Source organism: Vollenhovia emeryi, unplaced genomic scaffold (genome assembly GCF_000949405.1).
Source record: "Vollenhovia emeryi isolate VEMERY1.0 unplaced genomic scaffold, V.emery_V1.0 DF939178.1, whole genome shotgun sequence".
Taxonomy (NCBI): domain Eukaryota; kingdom Metazoa; phylum Arthropoda; class Insecta; order Hymenoptera; family Formicidae; genus Vollenhovia; species Vollenhovia emeryi.
The window spans coordinates 1,268,483-1,275,875 of record NW_011967188.1 but is presented as its reverse complement, the minus strand read 5'-3'; positions in this window follow the sequence as shown (position 1 = coordinate 1,275,875).

The following is a 7,393-nucleotide window of genomic DNA, read 5'->3' as shown; positions in this document are numbered from 1 at the left end:
GCCTACCGCCCAATTTGAGCGCGTGGCAAGATGTGACCGCCCGGCGATCGATATTGCTATGCGCACATCTCGCCACGCGCTCGAATTGGGCGGTAGGCCGGCCTAAGACAACGATTTTCATAATTAATTACTTGTTAACTATTACGAAAATTGCAAAATGGTACAGGACTTTTCCATTCATCTCGATCCGTTCTACCTTCTCAAAAATTTTGTCGGATATGGAAAGACTCACCCTGTATATAATTTTATGTCATAATGAAAAATTATACATATTTTTATTGTACATCACGTTTTTGTTTCGCCCTATGTAACTTCCTCTCTCTTTTTATATTTTTGTATATATTTTAAAATAAGTTGTAAAAAAATTAATTAAATTATAAAAATGTAAAAATGCAATTTTATCATAAACAAAAGAGGACCGCCGATAAGAATTTGGCGGGGGTGGTGGAGGGCCTCTATAAGTTGGTCTGTTTTTATCGGATAAAACTTTAATTCAAATCTAAAAAAGAGACATCATTTTATTTATCACCAGAAAATACAAAGGTATAATAAAATATATAGATAATCAAGTTTATCGAGAACAATCTACTATAAATTTTGTTGGCAAAAGTAGTACAACGTCACTTGTCAGCAAATTTTTATATTTAGCAGTTATACATGTAATTTATATTTTACTTTTTATTCCATTGCCGTAAGTTTCATGATAATACCAATTATAATAAATGCAGAATGTTTCGAGCACTTTTATATATTAATCAATTAGTTGGACACCAAAATGCCTCAGCGACATTAATTTCGACATTATTATGTAATTTTATAGATAGAGGACGGTATCGCGAAGTGAATCATTGCTACAGTTGCATTAAATAAGACTGGCGTGATATATAAAGGAAGAATGAGCTTTACGATATTGCTAATTCTTCGCAGTATATTTACAACACGCAGTAAAAATGCATGTGGACGTAAGAAACCACCCATGGTGATCCAGATGATAAAAGCGCGAGTGTGTAACTTATTCCACGAGCATAGAAAGAAGTCAATAAAGTCGAAATAATATAATAACTATCAAAAATCATATTTTGAGTATCACAAGAAATTGACCAAAGTATGATTTTGAAATTTGAGGACGTCGTGTGACATGGTTCGCGAACTCTAATTATTTTCGATACTCATAATTGTATATTAGGACATGAATATTGTAACAATGAATAGTAATAGATACAATGGATGGATGTTTTTTTTTAACAAAAGTGATAATTATGATAAGAATATTATTTGTATAATAAGGTGCAATATTCAGTATTTTGTAAGATTTATGTTTTTGAGCTTTTAATTTGTGAATACCGGATATATCGGAAATATCGGATATCAATGCTTCAAAAATCAGATATTTCACAAATTCGTAAAATATAGTAATATCTGCGAGATTTTAATTATTTTGCATGCCCGAGCAATTTGCAAAGCTCGAACTTTCGGCAAATTATTGAAAAGTCAAAATGTAATCGTAAAAAGTTAAATTATATGTTTCATTAAAAGTGTTAGATGATATCATCTTGACTTTTTAGAAATGATTGCTTTTTCACGTTATCTTGATTTTTAAAGGACTTTTCATTCTCTCTTCCTCTGTAACTAATTGTAAGCTTCTTTAGTTTAACAGTTTTGCTTTTAAACGTTAAGTAATTAATTCTGATTATTGTTTCTCGCGTGTTTAATCGATTTTAAATACGCTGTATTTTTTCGAATTCGTTTCATACAATTTCTGCACCTCTCTTTACGTTATATTAAGAATATCAAAACTTTTCAAAAAAGATACACCATTCCATCCATGATATCGTCATTAAAAGTGACGATAACTTCGTTAAAAAAATCACAGTTTTCACAAAAAAATTAAATGTATAATGGTTTTATATACTGATAAAGACTTTAGGCATTGCCGGCCAAAGTTATCGACTTGGAACCAATTTATTGACTCGCGAAGAATTACGTCATTCTCACACTTTCATTCTAATTGACATTCACGTCACATTCCATAGCGCGATACATTCGTAGATAATACAAACGCTGCCGAAAGCTTTCGACATCGTTCTTCACTCTGCATATCTGATTTTTTTTTTCGTTCGTATCGTCGTACAATCAGAATAAGAAGGGAGAGACTCTAGCGTTAGTATCGTAAACACGCTATTTAAAATGCGGAGAGTCGCGACGAAGGGTGCAACTTTAAATTTTGCGGAAAGGTAAAGCAGCTTTATGTTATACGCTTCGCATCGTGATTAGAGGAACACGATGTCACGTTGATGTATAAAATCATATTGAATTAACATTTACGCTGCTAAATTACATAACGATAAAGCAATCTTGACAGAAATCAAAATTTCTCTGAATATATGTGTCTACCCAGACAGCACACATATCTAAAAGACATCATAAAGGCGTCTTTAAGACGTCTTTTAGACTTAAAGACGTCTTAAAGCTGTCTTTTTAGACATGGTGTGCTGTCTGGGTAATTGATTTGTCAATCAATCATAGTTAATTTAGCATTGATGTACATACACTATGCAAGTTATTTTTTATTTTCATCGTTAATTAGGTTTGCAACGCAAATGAAATCGACAGTTTTTGTTTTTATAGCTAGTGGACATCTTTTTGAAGCTTTCTTTCCAGCGAGAAATGACTCGTCGATTGAGGTCGAAAGAATGTCGAGTCGACATCGACACCGTTTCGACGAATTATTTCTTACTGGGTTCCCTTTATATTGAAATAAAATGACAGTTGTCTGTTTTTCTATATTTTTCTGTACACAAAAATGTAGCTGCCGTAGCTGAAAACTGCATGTGGTAAAACTTTTTAGTTGCGTTCATATAAAATATGGACAGCTAATATTTAGTTGTGATAGCTAATATTTTGCTACTGTGTTTATTATTTTAGGTTATATTACATTATATTATATTAGGTGCGACAATAAATCGTTAGCTGTGGCTTAGAAATTTATAGTTAATGCAGCCAAAATTTTAGCAAATCATGATCAGCTACGGTAACAAAACATTTTTTTCAATGTGTTAGAAGCAAACTGTGACTTAATATTAAAAGAATAATGCGGAAAAACGGTTATTATACGAAAAATTATTTACATTTGTAATGTGTCCATTATTTTTCCTGTAATTATTGATTAAACTATTCTAAATGGACACATAAAGAAATGTAAATAATTTTGATGCGTTTAATAAAGAAAGGGAGAAAATTTCAAACGATGTTTATAGACTTTTTTAAACATTGTTATTTAATACATTGCCCTCGAATTTCAACAATTAAACGTGGACATTCGTTCACAGTAGTTTCATATTTCTCAGTTGTTTAGTTAAAAATACGAATAAAAGGCCAATAAATTGTCTCCTACTGTAACACGCTATTGTATTACAAGTCATATAAATTCCTATTAAATTGGAAAAAGCTAAAAATAGTATGCACACATCTTTGTTTTAATGAATAAGAAAACCTATTTTTTTGAGTATTTTACATGATATGTCTACTTTACCAAAACATTGCAATATTGCCCTGTTTCATGCGAATTAAAACAGCAACGTAAAATTAATAACGCCTACGACACATTTGTTGTATTTGCTAGGAGTTATTTTAAAAAAATTTCTAGAATTATACCAAGTATTTCAATTTTCTAGAACCTCCGTAAAATTTAAAGCTATTCTAATATAATTCCACGAGAGAAGAAAAGAAAATTACTCCACCTCGTCTTATAAGGGCGACGATAAATGCCGCGAGACCTTGCGGAAGTACGAGAGCCCTCTCGGCCTTGCGCGGCTCCATCGAAGCGTTTTTGCAAATTGTCAATGCCAACGGAATCACGCCCGAGGCTTGTTGACAGCACATTTGCGAGGGACGAGCTCATAATACGCGCGACGTCATCAAGTCGAATTTACCACACCACGACGTATGAAGGAGCTTAAATCCGCACGATTGCGAAAATAGAATATTAACGGCTGCTCGGAGCCCACCACCCACGGGGTTGCCTCTACGGAATCGACACACTGTATATACATTTTACGCGGCCCGTTTGTTCCTCTTTTTTATTGCAAGCGCATATCGAATGCCGCTGTGAAATGGTCCGTACTTGCGTATACGTCGTCCGACGTGCGTGGCCGCCGTTGTTACGTTTTCGAAATCCCGTTCCACCAACATTTGCAAATTATTCCGCGTAACACTTGTCCGTCGAGGATACGTATCCTGCAGCGTATTTAGCATTGACGTTCTTACGCCGACACAAGCGACGCTCACCCCTCGATACATGTAGAGAAAAGTCCTCTATTATGAGATAAGCTCCTAATATGAGACAACAGACTTTCTGCTAAATTAATAGCCATCATATGTTGGCTCCATTATGAAATTATTGCCCTTGGAGTGAAATCTGTTTAGTGGAAAATTGATTGTTAGGTCGTGTAATCGTTGCGAAAAAAAAATTTGTCATTGAACTTGGACGTTAAAAACCTGCTATCTCATATCAGAATCCTACTCAGATAACCAGTGTGAGCACAAATTTCTTTCATATTGCTAACAAATATGTTAGCATCTTGCTATGCATCTATGTCGTATATTGTGTGCTAGCATTTGATGGCGAAAATGAAACATTTGCATGAACCAAATCTTATGCTAGTGCTTATGTAAGTGCTCGGCCAGATGTAATAGATATAATATGTTGTATGTTTGTATCTGTTAAAAAATTGAAAACATTTTTGTGCTATTGTGAATTGTGTGCTAACCCTTTGTTAACAGTGTGCCCATTCGATGTGTTCTCTCTTTAGCTGTGCACTTAACTACTACAATATGCTAACATTATGCTAGCTGTGCTTAAATCACTCAAACATTGAATTCCTATTCCTAGCGAAGAGCATCAGTTGCTGGCATTTAATTTCCATACATTGCTTGAGCATACTGGCTACCTAGGTATCTCATAATGGAGGACTTTCCTCTATAGCTCCTTAATTTGTGTCATAAAATTTAGGTAGGAGAAAGGTAATTGATAATTGGTTATTTAATAGACGTCTAAGTCTGCTCTTTAAACGTGTACAGCGAGCGTGGAAGACAATTATGGAGAACACGTATCTTCCTGCACAAACATTTCGTGATTATGACCAACTGTATGAAAACGAAATGTTAACAGATTGTGAGCCGATAATGAACTTAATTCAATTAATCTCATGAATATTCCGATCGATCGAGCGAGTGAATAATAATAATTCGAAATTGCTACCGTGTTTCGAACTTTCTGAATTAGAGCCACTGTTCTCATCGACCGAATGAAAAGCTACGTAAAAAAAAAAATACCGCGTATGTAAATATACAAATATAGAGGAAAATTATCTATTGTAAGATAGACTCCTAATATGAGATAACAGGTTTCCAACATTCAATTTTCCAAACTTTTTAGCAATAATTACGCGCACGATCTAACAATGAATGTTCCGCTAAACAGAGAGAGAGGGAAAGAGAGAGGGGAGAAGGAGGGAGGGGAGAGAGAGAGAGAGAGAGAGAGAGAGAGAGAGAGAGATTTCACTCCAAAGGCAATAAATTCGTAATGGAACCAATGGATGATGCTTATTCATTTAGCAAAAACTCCCGCTATCTCATATTAAAAGCGTATCTCATAATAGAGGACTTTTCTCTATTTAACGTGTCTTTCTGTCAGTGAATTTCTTCCTGTCGTGAACGTATTATATGATGAATTGCGTTTCCATCTCCGGAGAATCGAAGAAATCATTATCGACTCATTATCGTGAATCTGGCATAGTACGGACGTGTTCCCCTAGTTAGCGGAACACTTCCTGCAAGCCTAACGATTCGACATATTGCTGCTTGACACCTAGGAAATTCTTCCCGAGATTCATTCAGGCGGTTTAATATGCACGGAAAAAATGTCGCATCAACAAGATCAGTGTAATTGAAATAAAATCGTTGAAACAACGTTATTATTAATGAATGAGAAACATCAGATGGTTGTCTTAATAATCTGGATATTTAGTTCAATGCTTGAAATTAAAATTCATAACAAATGCAATTGAATGAATTATTTAGGTTTGTGGCAGCCCGTGACGTTAACGTTTAATTCAAGCAATAGCATTTTTTTCCGTCTACGAATAGGAATTCTGATTATAGATTTAGGCAGATTATAAGAAGCTTGGCCAATTCTAAAGAGAAGAAATGGTTTTTATTAGATACACATATCTTATTTTTACCTCGGGAATTTATTAATAATATAAAAATTTATTAATAATATAAAAGAATTTATTAATAATATAAAAATTTTAAATTCACTTAATTTAAAATTTTACTCCTCTCTTTTAAATGTGTAGTTTGAGGAAAACCGAAACAGTTAAAATATAGTCCGCGCGTCCTTTTCATTAAATATCAGAGTATCGCACTAAAAAAAAATTAGCAGGAATAATTCGTGTACCGCTTACAAGGGAAAGGGTTATATATCGATCCAACAAACCTCGCACCATTGAAGCCGGCGCCGTAAAATTATATTAATCGTGAATTGTGAAGCGACGAGAGAGCGGCCCAACATTCAAATGCGTAATTCGGTGACTATTCTTCGTACGCGTTAGATTAAATCGTCGGTGGATCGCCCGTTTGTTGCCTTCTATGTGAAGGGCCGCAAAAGTAATTGACAACGAAAGCAACTTGTGCCACTCTTCCTCTTTCTGATGACTTTGGTTTACGACTGGCACGCGAGACCACTCTCCTTCATGATGAAACAAAGCGGGTGACACAGCACTGTTGACATAATTCTTACGCGACACGATATTGAACTCCTCGATACCCTTGCGATGCAATTGATGCTCCGACACTCCAAAATGGCAAAAAAATGTATTATTAATCTGGGTTGATCAATCACGTTGTTGCCAAAAACATATATACGAAATAAATTAGTTAAACTGTAAGTGTACTCCGAGCAAAAATAGCCACGCTGTCGTGCAGGATAATTCGAAAAGAAATACTCTCTAAAAGTCAATCGGTGGATTATCGCTGAAAACAGTGAATAGTCATTGATTTACAGTTATAAGTATACCACTGCGACTTTCAAATCAGTGACTATTCTCTGCTTTCAGTGATAATCCACTGATTGACTTTTGGAGTGTGGGGATTCTTTCTTCCACTGGCACTGTCAAACGTGAACACTGAAAGAAATGATCTTGCAACTGCAGAAACAAATTTCTAGGTACGAAAAACTAACTGAGATGCATAAATGAACAGCCAATATTGCGAAATCGCATATGTTTTGCATTTAATCCGTATAAAATAACAGAAACAGAATTTTTATCTGTACCATCGCGGGCGTCCAGCAGATCTATAGCCGTCCGAGAACTTGTTGCGCCTTCCTCGT